General features: G+C 43.7%; 2 pseudogenes; one reads left to right on the top strand and one right to left on the bottom strand.

The window, feature by feature from the left end:
• Positions 1-623: 623 nt before the first annotated feature.
• LOC101153980 (heat shock cognate 71 kDa protein-like) lies at positions 624-4,672 on the top strand (annotated as a pseudogene).
• Positions 4,673-10,813: 6,141 nt separating this feature from the next.
• On the bottom strand, positions 10,814-11,458 carry LOC101154340 (transgelin-2-like; annotated as a pseudogene).
• Between the last annotated feature and the right edge of the window lie 10,331 nt (positions 11,459-21,789).

The raw sequence follows: 21,789 nt of genomic DNA on the forward strand, positions 1-21,789 counted from the left end.
ATGAGGGAGCCTTCGAGGGTGCTGAGAATGGATGTGTGTTGATGTGAGTGTTGGCTACATGACTGCATTCCTACATAAAAAGCCATTGAAACCCAGGCATGGTGGCGTATAACTATAGTCCCAGCTTACTCAGGAGGCTGAGGCACAGGATGAGGATCACTTGAGCCCAGGGGTTCAAGTCCAGCCCGGGCAACGTAGTAAGACCCTCATCTCTCTAAAAAAAAACCCTCCTTGAACAAGGGATCTCTCTGTATTTGTTTTTGCAGCTGTATATGAATCTACAATTATCTCCAGAAAAATCTAAATCAAAAATTAGATGTGGCTGACCGCGGTGGCTTACGCCTGTAGTCCCAGCATTTTGGGAGGCTGAGGCGGGCGGATCACCTGAGGTCAGGGGTTCGAGACCAGCCTATCAACATGGTGAAACCCCGTCCCTACTAAAAATACAAAAAATTACCCGGGTGTGGTGGCAGGTGCCTGTAATCCCAGCTACTTAGGAGGCTGAGCAGGAGAACTGCTTGAACCCAGGAGGCGGAGGTTGCAGTGAGCCAAGAAAATGCCGGTGCACTCCAGTCTGGGCAACAAGAGTGAAACTCCGTCTCAAAAAAAAAAAAAAAAAAGATGCAGCTCATGGAACGTGCCTGCAGCTCTTGGGGTTCCTGCAGCTCTTGGGGTTTCTGTGTCTTTTTTCACTGTCCGAGCTGGACCTACACAGCAGCAACCATGTCTAAGGGACCTACAGTTGGTATTGATCTTGGCACCACCTACTCTCGTGTGGGTGTTTTCCAACACGGAAAAGTAGAGACAACTGCCAATGATCAGGGAAGCCAAACTACTCCAAGCTATGTCGCCTTTACAGACACCAAATGATTGGTTGGTGATGCCACAAGGAATCAAGTTGCAGTGAACCCCACCAACACAGTTTTCAGTGCCAAATGTCTGATTGGATGCAGATCTCATGATGCTGTTGTCCAGTGTGATATAAAGCAATGGCCCTTCATGGTGGTGAATCATGCTGGCAGGCCCAAGGTCCAAGGAGGATACAGGGGAGAGACAAAAAGCTTCTACCCAGAGGAGGAGATGTCTTCTATGGTTCTAACAAAGATGAAGGACATTGCAGAAGCTGATCTTGGGAAAACAGTTACCGATGCTGTGGTCACAGTGCCAGCTGACTTTAATGACTCTCAGCGTCAGGCTACCAAAGATGCTGGAACTATTGCTGGTCTCAGTGTACTTAGAATTATCGATGAGACTGCAGGTGCTATTGCTTATGGCTTAGACAGAGAAAGGTTGGAGCTGCAATAATTATGCTGATCTTTGACCTGGGAGGTGGCACTTTTGATGTATCAATCCTCACTATTGAGAATGGGATCTTTGACATCAAATCTACAGCTGGAACGCCAGGCACTGTGGCTCATGCCTGTAATCCCAGCACTTTGGGAGGCAGAGGTGGGCAGATCACTTGAGGTCAGGAGTTCAAGACCAGCCTGGCCAAAGTGGTGAAATCCCATCTCTACTAAAAAACAAATACAAAAAGTAGCCAGGTGTGGTGATGTGCACCTGTAATCCCAGCCACTTGGAAGGCTGAGGCAGGAGAATCACTTGAACCCAGGAGGTAGAGGTTGCAGTGAGCCAAGATCGTGCCACTGCACTCCAGCCTGGTCAACAGAGCAAGACTCCATCTCAAAGAAAAAAAAAAATCTACACCCAGAGAACTCACTTGGGTGGGGAAGACTTTGACAACCAAATAGTCAACCATCGTATTGCTGAGTTCAAGCGCAAGCATAAGAAGTATGTCAGTGAGGCTGGGCATGGTGGCTCCCACCTGTAATCCCAGCACTTTGGGAGGCCGAGGAGGGTGAATCCCAAGGTCAGGGGTTTGAGACCAGCCTGGCCAACATGGTGAAACCCCATCTCTACTAAAAATACAAAAGTTAGCTGGGTGTGGTGGCATGTGCCTGTAGTCCCAGCTACTTGGGAGGCTGAGGCAGGAGAATCGCTTGAACCCGGGAGGCGGAGCTTGCAGTGAGCTAACACCACTGCACTCCAGTCTGGGCAACAGACCAAGACTCCATCTCAAAAAAAAAAAAAAGAAGGATGTCAGTGAGAACAAAAGAGCTATCTCACACCTTCATATGGTTTGTGAATGTGGTAAGTATACTCTCTCTTCCAGCACCCAGGCTGGTATCGAGATTGATTCTCTCTATGAAGGAATCGACTTCTATACCTCCATTACCAATGCCTGATTTGAAGAACTGACCTGAAGAACTGACTTGCTCCATGGCACCGTCGACCCCATAGAGAAAGCCCTTCGAGACACCAAACTAGACAAGTCACAGGTTCATGATATTGTCCTGGTTGGTGGTTCTACTCATATCCCCAACCTTCAGAAGCTTCTCCAAGACTTCTTCAATGGAAAAGAACTGAATAGGAGCATCCACCCTGATGAAGCTGTTGCTTATGGCACAGCTGTCCAGGCAGCCCTCCTATCTGGAGACAAGTCTGAAAATGTTCCAGATTTGCTTCTGTTGGATGCCACTCCTCTTTCCCTTGGTATTGAAACTGATGACGGTGTCACGACTGTCCTCATTAAGCACAATACTACCATTTTTACCAAGCAGACACGGAATTTCACTGCCTATTTTGACAACCAGCCTGGTGTGCTTATTCAGGTTTATAGAGATGAGCATTCCATGACCAAGGATTACAACCTGTTTGGCAAGTTTTGGGGTTTTTAAATTTTTTTTTTATGAAGAAAAGATGTTTATTTTGGCTCATGGTTCTGCAGGCTGTACAGGAAGTGTGGTGCAAACATCTCGCTTATGGCATGAGCCTTAGGGAGCTTACAATCATGGTGGAAGGTGAAGGGGAGCAGTGTATCACATGGCAAGAGAGTGAAGAGGAAGATCCCAGACTCTTTTAAATAACGAGATCTCACATCAACTAACTGAGCAAGAACTCACTCATCGCCAAGGGAATGGTGCTAAGCCATTCATGAGGGATCCGTCCTCATGATCAAATCACCTCCCACCAGGTCCCAGCTTCACCTCTGGAAATCAAATTTCAACATGACGTTTGGAGATAGAAAACATCCAAACCACATCACAAGGTCTCTAGATGGCTTTTCTCCCTGAAAAAGCTATTTCCATTTCTAAGTGTGATATATAAAAGAAACATAAAGGAAAGAATTTTGAAGTGCATTTTCATCTTATTTTATCACAAATTTATTGAGATATTATTAACATACAATAAACATCATTCTTTTAACGCATACAATTTGATGTGTTTTGGTATATACACAGTGATATACAACTATCACTGTTTTCTAATATTACAATAGTTTGGCCGGGCACGGTGGCTCATACCTTTAATCCCAGCACTTTGAGAGGCTGAGGCAGGAGGATCACTTCAGATCAGGAATTCAAGACCAGCCTGGTCATCATTGTGAAACCCCATCTCTACCAAAAATACAAAAATTAGCCAGGCGTGGTGCTGTGCACCTGTAGTCCCAGCTACTCGGGAGGCTGAGGCAGGAGAATCGCTTGAACGCGGGAGGCAGAAACAGAGGTTTCAGTGAGCCGAGATCATGCCACTGCACTCCAGCCTGGGAAACAAGAGCAAAACTCTGTCTCAAAAACAAACAGAAAACAACAATAAAAATATTATAATAGTTTGATCAACCTGAAAAGAAATCCCATATCCACTAGCCATCATTCTCCATTCACTTATTCCTCCCTCTAGAAAACATCAATCTACTTTCTGTCTCTATGGATTGGCAAGTTTGAACTCACAGGCCTACTTCCTGCACTCCACTGTTCCTCAGATCGAAGTCACTTTTGACATTGATGCCAATGGCATCCTCAGTGTCTCTGCTGTGGACAAGAGTAGAAAAAGAGAGCACGATTACTGTCACTAATGACAAGAGCCATTTGGACAAGGAAGATATTGAGCTATGGCCCAGGAAGCTGAGAAGTGCAAAGCTGAAGATGAGAAGCAGAGGGACAAGGTGTCATCCAAGAATTCACTTGAGTCCCATGCATTCAACATGAAAGCACTGTTGAAGATGAGAAACTTCAAGGCAAGATGAACAATGCAGACAAGCAGAAGATTCTTGACAAGTGTAATGAAATTATCAACAGAATCAGACCGCAGTGAAGGAAGAATGTGAACATCAGCAGAAAGAGCTGGAGATAGTCTGCAACCCCATCATTACCAAGCTGTACCAGAGTGCAGAAGGCATACCAGGAGGAATGCCTGGGGGATACCCTGGTAGTGGAGCTCCTCCCTCTGTCGGTGCTTCCTCAGGGCCTACCATTGAAGAGGTTAATTAAGCCAACCCAAGAAAAGATGTAGCATTGTTCCACACAGTGAAAATATGGAAGGACTTAAATTTGTAGCAAATTCTGTGGCAGCTTTTAAAGTTCAGCTGCTATAGTAAATTACTGGGCATTCTCAATACTTGAATATGGAACATGTGCACAAGGGAAGGAAATAACATTGCACTTTATAAGCACTGTATTGTAAGTGGAAAATGCAATGTCTTAAATAAAACTGTGTTTAATATTGGAAAAAAATGAGATGCAGGTGATTGTTATGTTAGATGTAATTTACCCTAATTTTTTAAAAAATGAGATGCAATTCACACCCATCAGATTGGCAGACATGGAGAAGCTTAATCATACTCAACTTGGCAAGAATGGACAAAAGGGAAATTCTTAAACACTTTAGGAGCATAAGTGAGTAAATTGCTATGGAGAACAACTCAGAATTACCTAGTAAGATTGGAAATGCAAATGTTCTATGAGCCAGAAATTCCAGTTCTAATAAACTATTGTGAAACACTCCCACATATGAACAAGGATATTTGTATGAGACATTCTTTGGAATATTGTTAGTAAGGGTACAAAATTGAAAACAAAGTGTTCATCAGTGTCTCCTTTTATTAAAAATGTTTAATTAAAAACTTTTAAAATTAAAAATATTTCCCCTTATTAAAAAAAAAGTAAGTAGTGTGTAAATATCAATGTGGAACAGGAAATGTGAATGGCAATGTCTAATTTGATTCCACAGTTTGAGGAACTATGCATTGCCCAACAGTCACACATACCATTAGTAAGTAATTGTGGTTGTTTAAGAATAAAATTACAATTTTATTTTTCCTATTTAAAAAGTCACATTTCCATGCTGCCTGCCAAAACTTAACAGATAACGTACTAGGTCATTAACACATCCTTGTCTATTTGAAAACCTCCAGACAAACAGGCAGATGAGCCTTGGAGCTTTGGCAATGGGAATTATTGCTTAGCTAGTAATAAACAGTGTTCTCAGAACTCAAAGATACCAAGGAGGGCACAGCCTTGAGGAGCCAAGGGTGATTGTTGGAAAATACCAATGCAACATTCAAGACACAGGAAGTTAAGAAGTGATTCAGGGTGCAGCACACCAACATGGCACATGTATACATATGTAACAAACCTGCATGTTGTGCACATGTACCCTAGAGCTTAAAGTATAATAAAAAAATGTGATTTTTGATTAAAAAAAAAAAAGAAGAAGTGATTCACATGAACCAAGACCACACCATTGCACACCATTGCACTCTAGCCTGGGGCACAAGAGGAAAACTCTGTCTCAAAAAAAAAAAAGAAGGTGATGCAAGACACTGATGTGACTGTGGAACCCCTGTGGAACCCAGAATAGAATCCATCTATGGGGCAATGTGGTAGCCATCCCCCAGTAATCCCAGCCTCCTGGTATTCACGCCCTTGTGTGGTCCCCTCCCACAGTGAATCAGAGGTGGCTCTGTGTGGCCAATAAAATATGGTAGAAATGATGGCATGTGGCTTTCAAGGCTAGATCATAAATGGTATTGCTGATTCCACCTTGGTATCTCGGATTATTTGCTCTGTGGGAATCCATCTACCATATTGTCAGCACACTCAGAGAAACCCAGGGAGAGCCCCGTGGAGAAAGGATCTGAGGCCCTCAACCACCAGCCAGCACCAACTTGCCAGCCATGTGAACCACACTGAAGGTAAATCCTCCAGCCCCAGTGAAGCCTGCAGATAACTGCAGTCCCAGCCGACATCTGACTCCAACCTGATGAGTGACTCTGAGCCAGAACCACGAACTCAGCTTCTCTTGAATTCCTGACCAATAGAAACTGTGAGATAATAAATGAGTACTATTACTTTGAAAAAATTCCTTGAGCTATACACTGAAGATTTGGGTACTTCAGCATATATGTTATGCTACAATAAAAATTATAAAATTTAATAATTATTTAATGCAGAAAATAAATGTAATGTCCTAATTGTTATATAAAAGATACATAAAATAAAGACAATTTATGAAAGGTACTTTAATATAAAAATGCTTGGCCACTACAACTCCAGAAGACCCAAGAAGGAGCTTAAGGCTCACATCTTAAAAATTATCTTGGGCCATGCGCAGTGGCTCCCACCTGTAATCCCAGCACTTTGGGAGGCTGAGGCAGGTGGATCACCTGAGGTCATGAGTTCGAGACCAGCCTGGCCAACATGGTAAAACCCCGTCTCTACTAAAAATAACAAAAATTAACTGGGCGTGGTGGCGGTCATCTGTAATCCCAGTGACTCAGGAGGCTGAGGCAGGAGAATTGCTTGAACCAAGGAGTCGGAGGTTGCAGTGAGCCGAAATTGTGTCATTGTACTCCAGCCTGGGCAACAAGAGTGAAACTCTGTCTCAAAAAAAAAAAAAAACTTCATATATATGCTTTATGGTACTAATGCAGGCTGAGACAAGTGTACTGAACTGGTGACTTGACTACTATAAGCAGTGCTGCCATTAGTGACTTGATTTTCCAAAACAGTAAATGTGGCAGATTATATTTTCCACAAATGGTCACAGAAACATTTGTGGTCCCACCTGCAATTCCGGAGCTTTGCCACTCCCCACTTGAAATTGGGTGGACTTGTGTGACTGCCTAAACAAGGTAAAAGACTAGGTCAAAAAAGGTAATATGGTGCCAGTAAACTTTTGGTGTCCTTTAGGGGGGCCAGACATTACACTTACTAGACAAAAACTTTAAATCAGCTACTAAAAATATGCTCAAAGAACTAATATGTCTAAAGAACTAAAGGAAAGCATGAAAACAATGTGTCACCATATGTACAACATCAATTATGACATAGAAATTATATTAAAAAGAGAACCAGATAGAAATCCTGAAGTTGAAAAGTACAAAACCTGAAATAAAAAATTCATTAGAGGGGTACAACAGCAAACTTGAAGATAGGTCAATTGAGATCATCCAATCTGAGGAATAGAAAGAAAATAAATGAATAAAAATAAACAAGAGACTCAGAGATCTTTGAGCCACCATCAAGCACATCGGCTTATACATAATGGGAGTCCCAGAAGAGAGGAGAGAGAGAATGGGGCATAATTAATATCTTAAATAATAATGACCTACAACTTCACAAGTTTGATGGAAAACATTAATATACACATCCAGAACCTCACCAAAATCCAAGTAAGATAAACTCAAAGAGATCAACACCTAAAAACATCCTAATCCAACTGTTGAAGACAAAGACAAAGAGGGAATCTTGAAAGCAGCAAGAGAGAAGTGCCTTGTCACATACAGTAAGGCCTCAATAAGATTAACAGAGAATGTCTCATCAGAAATCATGGAGACCAGAAGGCACTGGGGTGACATATGAAGTGCCGAAATTAAAAAGTACTGTCAGTCAATAATTCTATATCCAGTAAAGCTATTCTTTAAAGGTGAAGGAGAAATAAAGACATTCACTGGTTAAAAACAAAAAACTGTGGGTCAGGCATGGTGGTTCATGCTTGTAATCTCAACACTTTGGAAGGATGAGGCAGGGGGATCACTTGAGCACCAGAGTTTGAAGCTGCAGTGAGCTATGATTACACCACTGCACTCCAGTATGGGTGACTGAGTGAGATCCTGAACAAGTAAAAGGAAATAGACAGTAATTCTGACCTACACAAAGGAATAAAGCACTAGTAATGGTACCTCCTATATAGGTAAATGTAAAAGACATTATAAATTATTTTTATGTGTATATAAGTCTTTCCTTTTTCTACCCGATTTAAAAGATAACTGAATAAGCAATAATTATAAAACTGTATTGGGCTTATTTTGTATGACTATAATAGCACAAACTAGTGGTGAAGTAATAGAACTATATAGAAATGAAGCTCTTGTCTATTATTGAAATTAAGTTGGTATTAATTTAAAGTAGATGTTATAAATTAAGATGTTAACTGTAATCACAAGGGCAACAGAGAAAATAAATAGAAAATGTAGTAAAAGAAATGATAAGAGCTGGGTGTGGTGGCACACACTTATAGTCCCAGCTACTTGGAAGGCTGAGGTGGGAGGACTATTTGAGCCCAGGAATTCAAATTTAACCTGGGCAACATTGCAAGATCCCATCTCTAAAAAAAGAAAGTTGGGAGGCTGAGGTGGGCGGATCACAAGGTCAGGAGTTTGAGACCAGCCTGACCGACATGGTGAAACCCCATCTCTACTAAAAATACAAAAATTAGCCAGGCCTGGTGGCACATGCCTGTAATCCTAGCTACTAAGGAGGCTGAGGCTGGAGAATCGCTTGAACTCGGCAGGCGGAGGTTGTAGAGAGCTGAGATGGTGCTGCTGTACTCCAGCATGGCAGACAGAGCAAGAATCTGTCAAAAAAAAAAAAAGGAAAGAAAGAAAGAAAATGACAAGAGAATTAAAATGGTGCATGAGAAAATATCTAACACAAAAGAGGGCAGTAATAAAGGAATAGAGGAACAATAAAATGCCATAAGACATATAGAAAACAAATAGCAAAATGGCAGATAAAAATCCTACAATAATTACATTAAATATAAATTGATTAAACACTTCAATCAAAGGGAAATATTGGGAGAAGGATAAAAAAGACATGATCAAACTATATGCTGTCTAGGGGAGACTCACTTTATTTTTTAGTTTTTGTATTTTTGAAACAGAGTTTCACTCTTGTTGCCCAGGCTGGAGTGCAATGGTGCAGTTGTCTTGCCTCAGCCTCTCAAGTAGCTGGGATTACAGGCGCCGCCACCATGCCAGGCTAAGTTTTGTATTTTTTTAGTAGAGACAGGATTTCGCCATGTTGACCAGGCTGGTCTTATACTTCCGACCTCAGGTGATCCACCTGCCTCGGCCTCCCAAAGTGCTGGAATTACAGACGTGAGCCACTACACCTGGCCTGGAGTTCTTTATTTAAATCAACAAACTCATATTCCTCAAGCCCCAGACCGTGGTAGGCAGCCCTCCTTTCTCTGTTCCCTCACCCCCACTCCCTAGCCACAGTGAGGGGAATGGAAAATGAGAAGCCACGAGGGCCTCTGCCAGGGAAGCCTACCCCAGATGTGTGGTGAGCACGGTGCAGCAGTGGCTGGGGTAGCAACCACCACAAGCCCCTCCCTATAAATTAAGTCCCTGTAGCCACAGCTGTGGGAGAACTAAAAACCGCCTTTGCAAAATTATGACTGAGACAGTGAAAGAGATCTAACCTAACTGACTCCATATTGGTTCTGCCTTTAAGCTGTCCTTGTTCCTTCCTGGGCAAAGGCCAAACTAACTTTGAGAGGAACTTAGTTTACAGCTTAAAACAAAGATGATAACAGCCCTTTCCCAAAACGAACCTCCTTCTTGCCTAGGGACTAGACTGCCTTTATAGGACTAACAAATTAGCCACAAGATTAGAAATTATGGTTTAGGAGTCATGCAGCTGGAGGCTACAAGATTCTGACCCTCCCTAAACTGCTCCTAAAATCAGTGCTTAAGATATTTTGCTGACCCTGCACTTGATGGATCAGCTGGCACCACCCAGATCGATAAACTGGCTCATCTGATCTTGTGGCCCCCACCCAGGAACTGACTCAGCACAGGAATACATCTTCAACTTCCTGTGATTTCATCTCTGACCTGACTGATCAGCACTCACAGCTCGCTGGCTTCCCCCGTCCCAGTAAATTGTCCTTAAAAACTCTAATCCCCAGGCCTGGCGCAGTGGCCCACGCCTGTAATCCCAGCACTTTGGGAGGCTGAGACAGGCGGATCACTTGAGGTCAGGAGTTCAAGACCAACCTGGCCAACATGGTGAAACCCCATCTCTACTAAAAATACAAAAACTAGCCAGGCATGGTGGTGGGCACCTGTAATCCCAGCAACTTGGGTGACTGAGGCACACGAATCAAGTGAGAATCACTTGAACCTGCGAGGCGGAGGTTACCTGAGACTGAGTTTCCCCGTCTCTATTAAAAATACAAAAATCAGCTGGGCATGGTGCCACGTGCCTGTAATCCCAGCTACTTGGGAGGCTGAGGCAGGAGAATCACTTGAACCTGGGAGGCAGAGGTTGCAGTGACCTGAGATCACGCCACTGCACTCCAGCCTGAGCGACAGAGCGAGACTCCATCTCAAAAAAAAAGGTGCAAGACTTTTAATTTCTTTAGGATTGGGAGGGCCTGGAAAAAAAAAAAAAAGATCTAGCTATATTAATAGAGATTCTTTACAGATGCAAAATTTCCCTCCAAAAGGATAGCTTTGCAGGGCCATATGAAGATATGGCAAAGAAACATGTCTTGGGGTAAAATATTTTGATTTTCTTCCTTGTCTCGTAATGTTATTCCAGAGTCAGGTTGGAAAGTAAGTCACGATATACAGGGTTAAATAAAACCCATCTGATGAGAATTTATGGTTTGCAGGGCATGACTCCCCAGATAGGAATATGGACAAGATTAAAAAAAAAAAAATCAGGGCTTAGTCCTCAGATCAGAGGATCTAGCGAGACATCCCATAGCCGGTCATGCCAACCTGAGACACCCCGCAGTTGCTGCCCATCTGTACCCCAATCATGTTCCTGCCCTCTTGTAGCTGGTTGAGAAGTTCCAAGGATTCTCCTTGGGTTTCTTAGGGAACCATATGGGAGCCCCAGAGAAGAGCCCATCATCCTGGGCTACTGCCAGCCCACCCAGGTTCCTCAGGATCCACTGCACACAGGCCATGTTCTTTCCTCCCCAGGGGTGCACAGTTTGGAAGATATCTGTGGTGTTAATGCCATAGCGCACTCAGCTGCTTGCAGGCATTGAGATATCTGCTCCATCTGCTTTAAGGCCATGGTGGAGGCCAGGGTCTTCTTTACTGGGGCCTGCCCCTCGGGGCACAGTGCGTTAATGAGCTCACATTGCTCTGTGCCTTCCTTGAGGAAATTCTGGAAGTTCTCGTGTCCAAGCTGGGGCCAGCCCACATCCTTTTGGCACTGGGTGGTGATCCATTGATCTGCTCCAGGTCTGTGTAATATGGATTCTCAATTTTCTGCTGCACCTCCCGGCTCAGGCCACATGCAGGTACCTTGTTGGCCATTCCAATGGGTGGTGGCGGCTGTGGGGAACATTCATGCAGGCTGGAGCGCCATGCACTCAAGGCAGGGGCTGTAGCAGCTAAGGATATTATTGATATGTTGGTGTACGTCTCCTATTTTGTTTTCTGTTTCTCCCTGTTTTTGTCTTTCTGGCTTTTTTTTTTTTTTCTGTCTTCCTGTCGGTTATTTGAACATTTTTCAGATTTTCATTTTTTATTTATTATAGTGTTTTTAAGTATATATCTTTGATTAGCTTTTAGTGGCTGCTCTAGGTAGTTTATATATTAGGTTGGTGCAAAAGTAACTGTGGTTTTTGCCATTACTTTCTTTTTTTTTTTTCATTCTCTAAAGCACAACTTTATTTTCAGAAAGGAAAGGACACCAAAAATAGGACTGTCCTGTGCAGATGTCCAATAGCCTTAGTGTGGGGACCAAATGCCCCCCGGCCATTGGAAAGACAGATCTTGTAAGTTCCATTCATCCATGCCCTCAACCATTCATTCATTTTTACTGAGGCAGACAAAGATAGAAGTTCCTGCCATCATGTTTCAACGAAGGACATATTCTCCATTACTTTCGATGGCAAAAACCGCAATTACTTTTGCACCAACCTAATACATACTTGATCGTCATTTTATTAGTATATATAAAACGGGTTTTTTTGTTTTGTTTTGTTTGTTTGTTTTGAGACAGAGGCGGCAGTGCAGCGGTGGGATCTCGGCTCACTGCAACTTCCACCTCCTGGGTTCAAGCAAGTCTCCTGCCTCAGCCTTCCAAGTAGCTGGGATTACAGGCATGCACCGCCGTGCCTGGCTAATTTTTTTGTATTTTTAGTAGAGATGGGGTATCACCATGTTGGTCAGGCTGGTCTGGAACTCCTGAACCAAAACAATCTGCCCACCCTGGCCTCCTAAAGTGCTGGGATTACAGGTGTGAGCCACTGCATCTGGCCAAAACCAGTTTTATTCAGAAACTTTTTTAAAAGAAAAATTCCTTCTTAAAAATAACAGAGAGATTCAGAACAAATGCTATACTGGATCAGATACTGGAAAAACAGAAGTTAGGTAAAACTAACCTGGACATTCTTAGCCCTTTGCCTGCCATTTCTCAGCTCCAAATCTGCCCTTGCATGCTCCTCTATTTTATGCTGTGTCTGGGACGCTGCAATGTTCCTTTCACAGATTTCTTTGCTAGCTGCCTTCCTGCAAAGCTCTGTCAATAGCGGGCACTACAGGAAGATTGGAAGGTAACAGAAAAGAAGAAGGGACATTCTTCTTTCTAACTTGCTCTTTCAGCCAATGTTACCCCCAAAACAACACTTTACAAATAGCAGTTTGTTCCAGCTTCCAGCTACTTTGGGTGCTCCTTGAGAACCAACCTCATTGAGCCCTCTCAGAAATATCAATAGCAGCTGAGTGATGCTTTCCCTTCAGAGACCCTCCTCCAAGTTTCTAGGTAGTGGTGACTCCCAACCTCTTCCCTTTAGTTATTCCAGCACTACAAGAATTAGTTGCTCTCTGTAGCCCTCTAGGCTACCTCAGCATTGCTTTCTGCTCTTTCAGCTTTCTGACACCTGAAACAAATCCTCTATATTAAATCCCTGATAAGGTTTGGATCTGTGTCCTTACCCAAATCTCATCTCAAAATCTCGAATTGTAATCCCCACATGTTGAGGAAGGGCCCTGTAATCCCCACGTGTTGAGGGAGAGAAGTGATTGGATTATGCTGTTCTAGCGATAGTGAGTGAGTCTCACAAGATCTGACGGTTTTCAAAAGTGGCAGTTTTTGTCCTACACTCTCACTTCTCTCTCCTGCCGCCTTGTGAAGAAGGTCCTTGCCTCCCCTTCACCTTCCATCGTGGTTGTAAGTTTCCTGAGGCCTCCCCAGCACTGTGGAACTGTGAGTCAATTAAACCTCTTTCCTTTACAAATTACCCAGTCTCAGGTATTTATTTATAGCAGTGTGAGAACAGGATAATACAATCCCTTCCGGTGATTTTTATTTTTCTAATTGGACCGTGACTGGTGACATAGGGGAAGGGAAAGGGCAGGAAACTATATATATCTATATATATAGATATATGGAGTATATATAGATATATGGAGTATATAAATATATGGAGTATATATATATGACGATTATATATATATAGTCTTCTGTATACCAAGTATACAAATAATAAATATCAATAATTTTATATGTTACTAGTAATAGCTGTGATTTATTGAGACCTAGTCTATGACTTTCCCTGGCTACTTTCTTCTCATGTTGTAAGTTTCTGCTTGAATTTAATCTCGGAGAGGTTTTCCCTGATCGCCTTATCAAAAGCAACTGCTATTCCCTGTTATTCTCTGCTTCACCTCATAAACCTTGTCCTTTATAGTACACCAAAAAAAGCACAATCATTTGATTTTTCTGGTCTGTCTTCCCCACTAGAATGTGAGCTCCATGAGAGGGAGGCCCTTGTTGGTCTTGTTCACGGCTGTCTCCCTAAAGCCTAGCATAGTGTTTGGCTCGTAGTAGGTATATGTGAGTATTTTTAAAATATTGGTGTGTCCATTATGTATTCTTGCTTAACAAGCCATCCTAAAATGTAGTGGCTTGAAACAAAACAGTAATTTCTCATGATTTTGTGGTCTGGCTGTGTGGTTCTGGTCTTGTCTGGGCTCACTGAAGAAGCTGCATTCAGCTGGTGGATTGGCTGGAGCTAGAAGGTCCCAGAGGGCCTCACTTGGTGGGGACAGCTGGAAGACTGGGGCCTCTCTCTTTATGTAGGGTAGCCCAAATGTCTTTACATGGCATCTGAGTTCCAAGAGTGTAAGCCTCAATGTGCACATTTTTTTTTTCTTTTTTTTTGAGACAGAGTCTGACTCTGTCACCCAGGCTGGAGTGCAATGGTGCGATCTCGGCTCACTGCAACCTCCGTCTCCTGGGTTCAAGCGATTCTCCTGCCTCAGCCTCCCAAGTAGCTGGGACTGCAGATGCCTGGCCACCACGCCTGGCTAATTTTTGCATTTTTAGTAGAGACGGGGTTTCGCCATGTTGGCCAGGCTGAATGTGCAAATATTTATTGAGCTTCTGCTTGGGTCACAGTTATGTCTCATTAGCCAACAAGTCATATGACCAAGTCCAGAGTCAGTATGGGAGGAGGCTACGCAAGGGCATGAATACCAGGAATATCAGTAGGGAGCCATCAGTACAACAGTCTATAATTTCATATACATTATTGCTAATACTGACAGCAGCCTGCCACATAGTTGCTATTTCTTTTTTTTTTTAGATGAAGTCTTGCTCTATTGCCCAGGCTGGAGTGCAGTGACATGATCTCAGCTCACTGCAACCTATAACCTCCTGGGTTCAAGCAATTCTCCTGCCTCAGCCTCCTGAGTAGCTAGAATTACAGGCATGCACCACCACCCCCAGCTAATTTTTGTATTTTTAGTAGAGACGGGGTTTTGCCATGTTGGCCAGGCTGGTCTCGAACTCCTGGCCTCAAGTGATCCCCCCTGCCTTGGCCTCCCAAAGTGCTGGGGTTACAGGCTGAGTCACCATGCCCAGCCTATTGTCATCTCTTTTTTTTTTTTTTGAGACAGAGTCTCGCTCTGTCACCCAGGCTGGAGTGCAGTGGTGCGATCTCAGCTCACTGCAAGCTCCGCCTCCCGGGTTCACGCCATTCTCCTGCCTCAGCCTCCTGAGTAGCTGGGACTACAGGTGCCCGCTACCACGCCTGGCTATTCTTTTGCATTTTTAGTACAGATGGGGTTTCACCATGTTAGCCAGGATGGTCTCAATCTCCTGACCTTGTAATCTGCCCGCCTTAGCCTCCCAAAGTGCTGGGATTACAGGTGTGAAGCATCGCACCCGGCATCTGTCATCTCTTTTAACCCAGCAGTCCCCAACATATTTGGCACCAGGGATCCATTTCATGGAAGACAATTTTTCCATGGACTGGGGGTGGCGAGGATGGTTGCAGGATGATTCAAGCACATTACATTTATTGTGCACTTTATTTATAACATTATTACATTGGAACATATAATAATTATACAACTCACCATAATGTAGAATCAGTGAGAGCCCTGAGCTTGCTTTCCTGCAACTAGACAGTCCCATCTGGGGATGATGGGAGACATCATCCAGTGACAGATCATCCAGCATTAGATACTCATAAGAGGTGTGTAACCTAGATCCCTTCCATGTGCAGTTCACAATAGGGTTCATGTTCCTATGAGAATTGAATGCTACCACTGATCTGACAGGAGGTGGATGGAGCTCAGGCAGTAATGTAAGTGATGGGGAGCAGCTATAAATACAGATGAAACTTCTCTTGCTTGCCACTTACCTCTTGCTGTGCGGCCCAGTTCTTAACAGGCCATGGACCGGCACCAGTCCACGGCCCAGGGGTTGGGGACCAGCACCAGTCCACGGCCCAGGGTTTGGGGACTCCTGTTTTAACAGACGAAGACTCTAAGATCCACAGAAGTCAAGTAACTTGTCAAAAGGTCATAGCAACTAAGTGGCAGAAAATTCTAATTTTGATTCCAAATTCTGTGACCTTTCACTGTATCACAATCTTCTGGGAAAACATGGGTAGAAAAAAGATGACAACTCAGGAGAGAACTTCAACCTATATTTTCATTTGAATGGGAAAACACAATAGGTTTTATTTTCCTTTGCATGTAGTGGAGAAGATGAGTGAGCCAGATGATATGGGCTAAAGTGATTTTAAAATACCTCAGCTGTCACTTCATTAGCCAAGCTGACTCATGCTCTCACTGGAAGTTCTATGGTTTCTCAGCTGTAGTCACACAATATTTCATACATAATTCTCAGTCATAGCTCTTACCTATGTACTATTTGCGGTTCACCGTTTATTATGAGCTCTTCCTGGTCTGTATCCACATTGCTTGTATATTGTCTGAAGCACAGCAGGATCTCAACAAATGTTTGTTAAATGAACGAATTAGCAGAGGTCAAGGAGGCCAAAGATGAAGTCTCTCACTGTTTGCCAGGGACCCTGAGGAGAATCAATAAATAACTAGGGAGTAAAGCATTAAATGGAATGAATCATGAATTGTGTATTTGCTGTGGTTTGAATGTCCCTGCCAAAACTCATGTTGAAAATTAATTGCCAGCTGGATGCAATGGCTCACTCCTCTAATCTCAGCACATTGGGAGGCTGAGACAGGAGGATTGCTTGAGCCCAGGAGTTGGAGACCCATGTGGGTAATATAGCAAGACCTGTCTCTATTTTTTTTAAATAAAATTAATTGCCATTGTAACACTATTTAGAGGTGACACCTTTACATGGTGATTAGATCATGAGTGGATTAATGCTGTTATCATGGGAGTGGGTAAGTTATCTCAGGAGTGGGCTTCTGATAAAAAGGTAAGTTTGGCCCCAATTCTCTGTCTCACATGCTCAATTCTGCCTTCTGCTTTTCACCATGGGATGGCCCTCACCAGATGCCAGTGCCATGCTTTTGGACTTTCCAGTCTCCAGAACCGTAAGCCAAATAAATTTTTATTCTTTGTAAACCACCCAGTCTGCGGTATTCTGTTATAGCAGCAGAAAAGGGACTAAGTATTATTTGAAGAACAAGAAGTAGTTCATGGAAGCAGACATTTTGGTTAAACAAATAGGTCAGGCCAGACATGGTGGCTTATACCTGTAATCCCAGCATTTGGGAGGCCAAAGCAAAAAGATCACTTGAGGCCAGAAGTTTAAGTCCAGCCTAGGCAACATATTGAGATCCTGTATCTACAACTACAACAACAACAAAAGTCAAAATTTGTTAACAAAACTAGCTTAAAATTGACTAGTGCTGTTAATATCTTTGTCAATTTTTAATTTAGAAAATTTCTATTTCAATCAATTCTGCTTGTTTTTTTTTGTTTTGTTGTTGTTGTTTTTGTTGTTTTAATCAACAATTTTGAAAGTCCACAGGGAAGATTTACACCCCATAGCCTTTCTTCCACTTGCTTGGTCTACCCCTTTCAGCACTGATGTCAAGAATTTACATTTTCTCTACAATTGGAAGGAAATTTCCTTGAAGAAACTTTGTTGAAAACTATTGGAGTTGACAGGTTTTGTTTCCAGAGATATTGAACTACAGACGATTCTGACTCTGGTGATACTGTGCACAGTGGTGGATAGGAAAGAAGCAAACATTAAATTTAAAAATTAACTTAAAAAATTTAACAAAAATTCCCAGCACTTTGGGAGGCTGAGGTGTGCAGATCGCTTGAGCTCAGGAATTTGAGACCAGCCTGGGCAACATGGCAAAACCCTGTCTTTACAAAAAACAATAGTAATACAAAACAAACAAAAATTTTACAGAAATTTATGCACTGAATGTGACATCTCCAGCTATTTGCAAATGGTATATTTAGGAAATCTTGACATTTTCTATGTTAAAAAAAATGAACCTCCATCAGAAAGGGCAGATTTTTTTTGACTATTTCTAAAAACACAGATTTAAAGTGGTAATTTAACATCCATATAAAATATAGAAAGAAGAGAAGTGTATTTCAAATCATATCTTGCCTTTTAAAAAAAAATTTCAGACAGGGTCTTGTTCTGTTGCCCAGGCTGGAGTGCAGTGGTATAATCTCAGCTCACTGCAGCATTGACCTCCCGACCTCAGGACATCCTCCCACCTCAGCCTCCTAAGTAACTGGGACTACAGGCACACGCTACCATGCCTGACTAATTTTTGTATTTTTCCTAGAGACAGGGTTTCACCATGTTGCCCAGGCTGGTCTTGAACTCCTGGGCTCAAGCGATCCATCTACCTTGGCCTCCCAAAGTGCTAGGATTTCAGGCATGAGCTGCTGCACCCAGCTAAACTATTTCTCGTTAATTCAGTGTTACAGAAACTACAGGCAATACTATAAAGTCCACGCCACGTGTGCTAATTCACAAGTGGACAGCATCATTCCCTTAGTTTCCCCAGCTGCTGTTTAAAGTAAAGCTGGTAAGGGCTATCTACAGTCTTCCAGTCACCAGGGCTGTTTGTGGCTGGCAGGAGACTCCAGGAGCCAGTCCTGGTTCCAGATTTTACTGGCCCTCTTCCAGATGGTCTGCAGCTCACATGGACTTTGTTCCTGGGAAACATGTAGGTAGGTAGACAAGCCAGCTAATACAGGCAGGCCTGAATGGGAGCAAATTCAGAAAGGCTGGGCCAGAGCTCCAGGAAGCTAGCACAGATTTCAGATTAGTTCCAGACCATACCTGAGCCCCTAAGAAATGTTCTGATGTTTCAGTTTCTGGCAACAGTCAGTAGGCCTGTAGGAGAAGGGCAGATACTTTTCATATTAATAGCTGACATGCAACACAGTTTAAAAGAGCCTCTGCCTGCTTCATCTCAACTGAGCAAGTACGGCAGGTACAGTTGACCCTAAGTTAGGGAGGAGCAAACTAGGACTTTATGAAGGCCACACCAGAGCCAGATGGCTAAAATATGGCTAGAACCCAGGTCTCAAAATTAAATATTCAAGCAGGCACACAGGGCTTTGCTAGGGCCCAATCCACCAGCCTACGTGGCCAGGTGATCCCTGGAACCACCTGATCAGCCAGACCTTCAGCCTGTCGCTGGCTCTGTAAACTCCATGCCTGGGTCTGCCCCTTACCTCACTCCCAGCTGCAGCGAAAGGCTCATCACTGTATACCGGCAACACATGATGAGGTGAACGGTAGCAGAACCCAGTATAAAGATTTATAATGTTAAGATCAGGCATGGTGGTTCACTCCTGTAATCCTAGCGCTTTGGGAGGCCGAGGTGGGCGGATCACCTGAGGTCAGGAGTTTGAGACCAGCCTGGCCAACATGGTAAAACCCTATCACTACTAAAAACACAAAAATTAGCTGGGCATGGTGGCACACACCTGTCATCCCAGCTACTTGGGAGGCTGAGGCACGAGAATCACTTGAAGGCGAAGGTTGCAGTGAGCCGAGATTGTACAACTGCACACCTGCCTGGGCTAGAAAGTGAGACCGTCTCAAAAGCAAAACGAAACAAACAAAAACAAGATTTATAACATTAAATAATAAGACACTTGCTAAATGCAAAGTGTAGATTCCTGTCTGGCAGATCAGGAAGGCTTTGATCAGCTGCAAGACTAAGAAGACCCAGTGGCTCTATCTTGATATATGCCCACATCCTTAGGGATGAGCTTCAAAGATTCTTGGCCTCCCTGGCCTGTCTTTAAGGCAGTGATTCTCAATCAGGAGCAATTTTATCCTTAGGGGACATTTGCCAATGTCTGGAGACATTTCTAGTTATTAGAACTGGAAGAGGGGGTGCTATTGGCCTCTAGTGGGTAGAAGCCAGGGATGCTAATATATGTCCTACAGCGCACAGGATAGCCCCCTACAAATGTCAGGAGTGCCAAGGGTGAGAAACCTGCTTAAAGTAACAAGGCTGGGCTTAGGAAAAAAACCCTGCATTGGCCATCTCTCCCTGGCAGAGCAACTTGCTCAAGACTTCAGATCTAGTAAAGTCCAAGCCTGTGACCAGAAATCCCAATGAGGCTACTCCAAAGGTCCCACTCCTTTTTTTTTTTCTTTGAGATGAAGTCTCACTGTTGTTGCCCAGGCTGGAGTGCAGTGGCACAGTCTCGGCTCACTGCAACCTCTGCCTCCTGGGTTCAAGCGTTTCTCCTGCCTCAGCCTCCCGAGTAGCTGGGATTACAGATGCCCACCATAGTGCCCAGCTAATTTGCTAATTTTTTGTATTTTCAGGAGAGATGGGGTTTCACCATGTTGGCCAGGCTGGTCTTGAACTCCTGACCTCAGGCAATCCGGCTGCCTCGGCCTCCCGGAGTGCTGGGATTACAGGTGTGAGCCACTGCACCTGGCCAGGTCCCACTCCTTCTAAGGCAACATCCTTGGCAATGTCCTTCTCCCATCCTCTCAATTTCTTCTCATGTAAAATGGGCATCCTGATACCTACCAATTAGTATGACTATAAACATTAAGTGTGATAAGTTGACATGGTTTGGCTGTGTCCTTACCCAAATCTCATCTTGAATTCCCATGTGTTGTGGAAGGGACCTGGTGGGAGGTAATGAATCATGGGGGCAGGTCTTTCCCGTGCTGTTCTAATGAAAGCAAATAAGTCTCACGAGATCCGATGGTATTATAAGGGGGAGTTTCCCCGCCCATTATCTTTGCTGCTGCCATCCACATAAGATGTGACTTGCTCCTCCTTGCCTTCGGCCATGATTGTGAGGCCTCCCCAGCCATGTGGAACTATAAGTCATTAAACCTCTTTCTTTTGTAAATTGTGCAGTCTTGGGTATGTCTTTTTCAGCAGCATGAAAACAGACTAATACATAAGGCATGTGAGAATGCTTTGTGAACTGATTAACTACTGAACTAATATCAGTGATTATGACAAATATCAAGGCCATGGGTAACTGAGTAGCATGGAGGGGGCAGTACCGGAGCTTGTAAACTCTGCAGAGGGTTGGAGTGTCAGCTCAACCCAGCTAACATACAGGCGTAGGATGCTGGAGATGGAAAGAAAAAAGTTGTGATCTTCATCTGCAAGGTGAGGGGGATGGGGTGGTTCTCAAACCTTCTATAGCCAAATGCTAAGAGCATGGCTCTAGAAGCAAGTTGCCTCTGTTCACATCCTGTTTCTGCCAGGTACTATTTGCGTGACCCTGGGCGAGGTGTATAACTTCCCTGTGTCTCCTTTCCTCATCTGTAAATGAGGATCGTAGCGTTATCCACCTCACAGAGTTGTTGCTTTCAGGTAACAGTGCCTGGCACATAGGAAGTGCAAAATAAATGTCAGCTATTAGTATTGCTCTTGTTAAGAGCCCATGCTTCCCACAGTGCTTTCAGACTCTATCTTCAGCATACCCCGCCTCCCATGAACATTTGTATCAAAATCTACTATTTTTTTTGAGGCAAAGTCTCACTCTGTTACCCAGGCTGGAGTACAGCAGTGCCATCTCGGCTGTCTACAACCTCCGCCTGCCGAGTTCAAGCAATTCTCCTGCCTCAGCCTCCTGAGTAGCTGGGATTACAGGTATGCACCACCATACCTGGCTAATTTTTGTATTTTTAGTAGAGAAGGGGTTTTACCATGTTGGCCAAGCTGGTCTTAAACTCCTGGCCTCCAGTGATCCGCCTGCCTCAGCCTCCCAAAGTACTGGGATTACAGATGTGAGCCACTGCGCTCAGCCAAAATCTACTTTTTGTAGTATATGCTGCAGATTCCCTGACGCTGGGGTCAGGACCATTTTTGTTATCATTGCCTATCCACTGCCTAACATGAGGTGCTCAGAAGATTTGGTGAATTAATAAATGAAAGGAGAAATAAGCCCCCTGCTCCCCAGAATTACACCATCCAACCGAGGCCTGTCAATAAGTATT

The sequence above is a fragment of the Gorilla gorilla genome, chromosome 7 (genome assembly GCF_029281585.2).
Source record: "Gorilla gorilla gorilla isolate KB3781 chromosome 7, NHGRI_mGorGor1-v2.1_pri, whole genome shotgun sequence".
Lineage (NCBI taxonomy): Eukaryota > Metazoa > Chordata > Mammalia > Primates > Hominidae > Gorilla > Gorilla gorilla.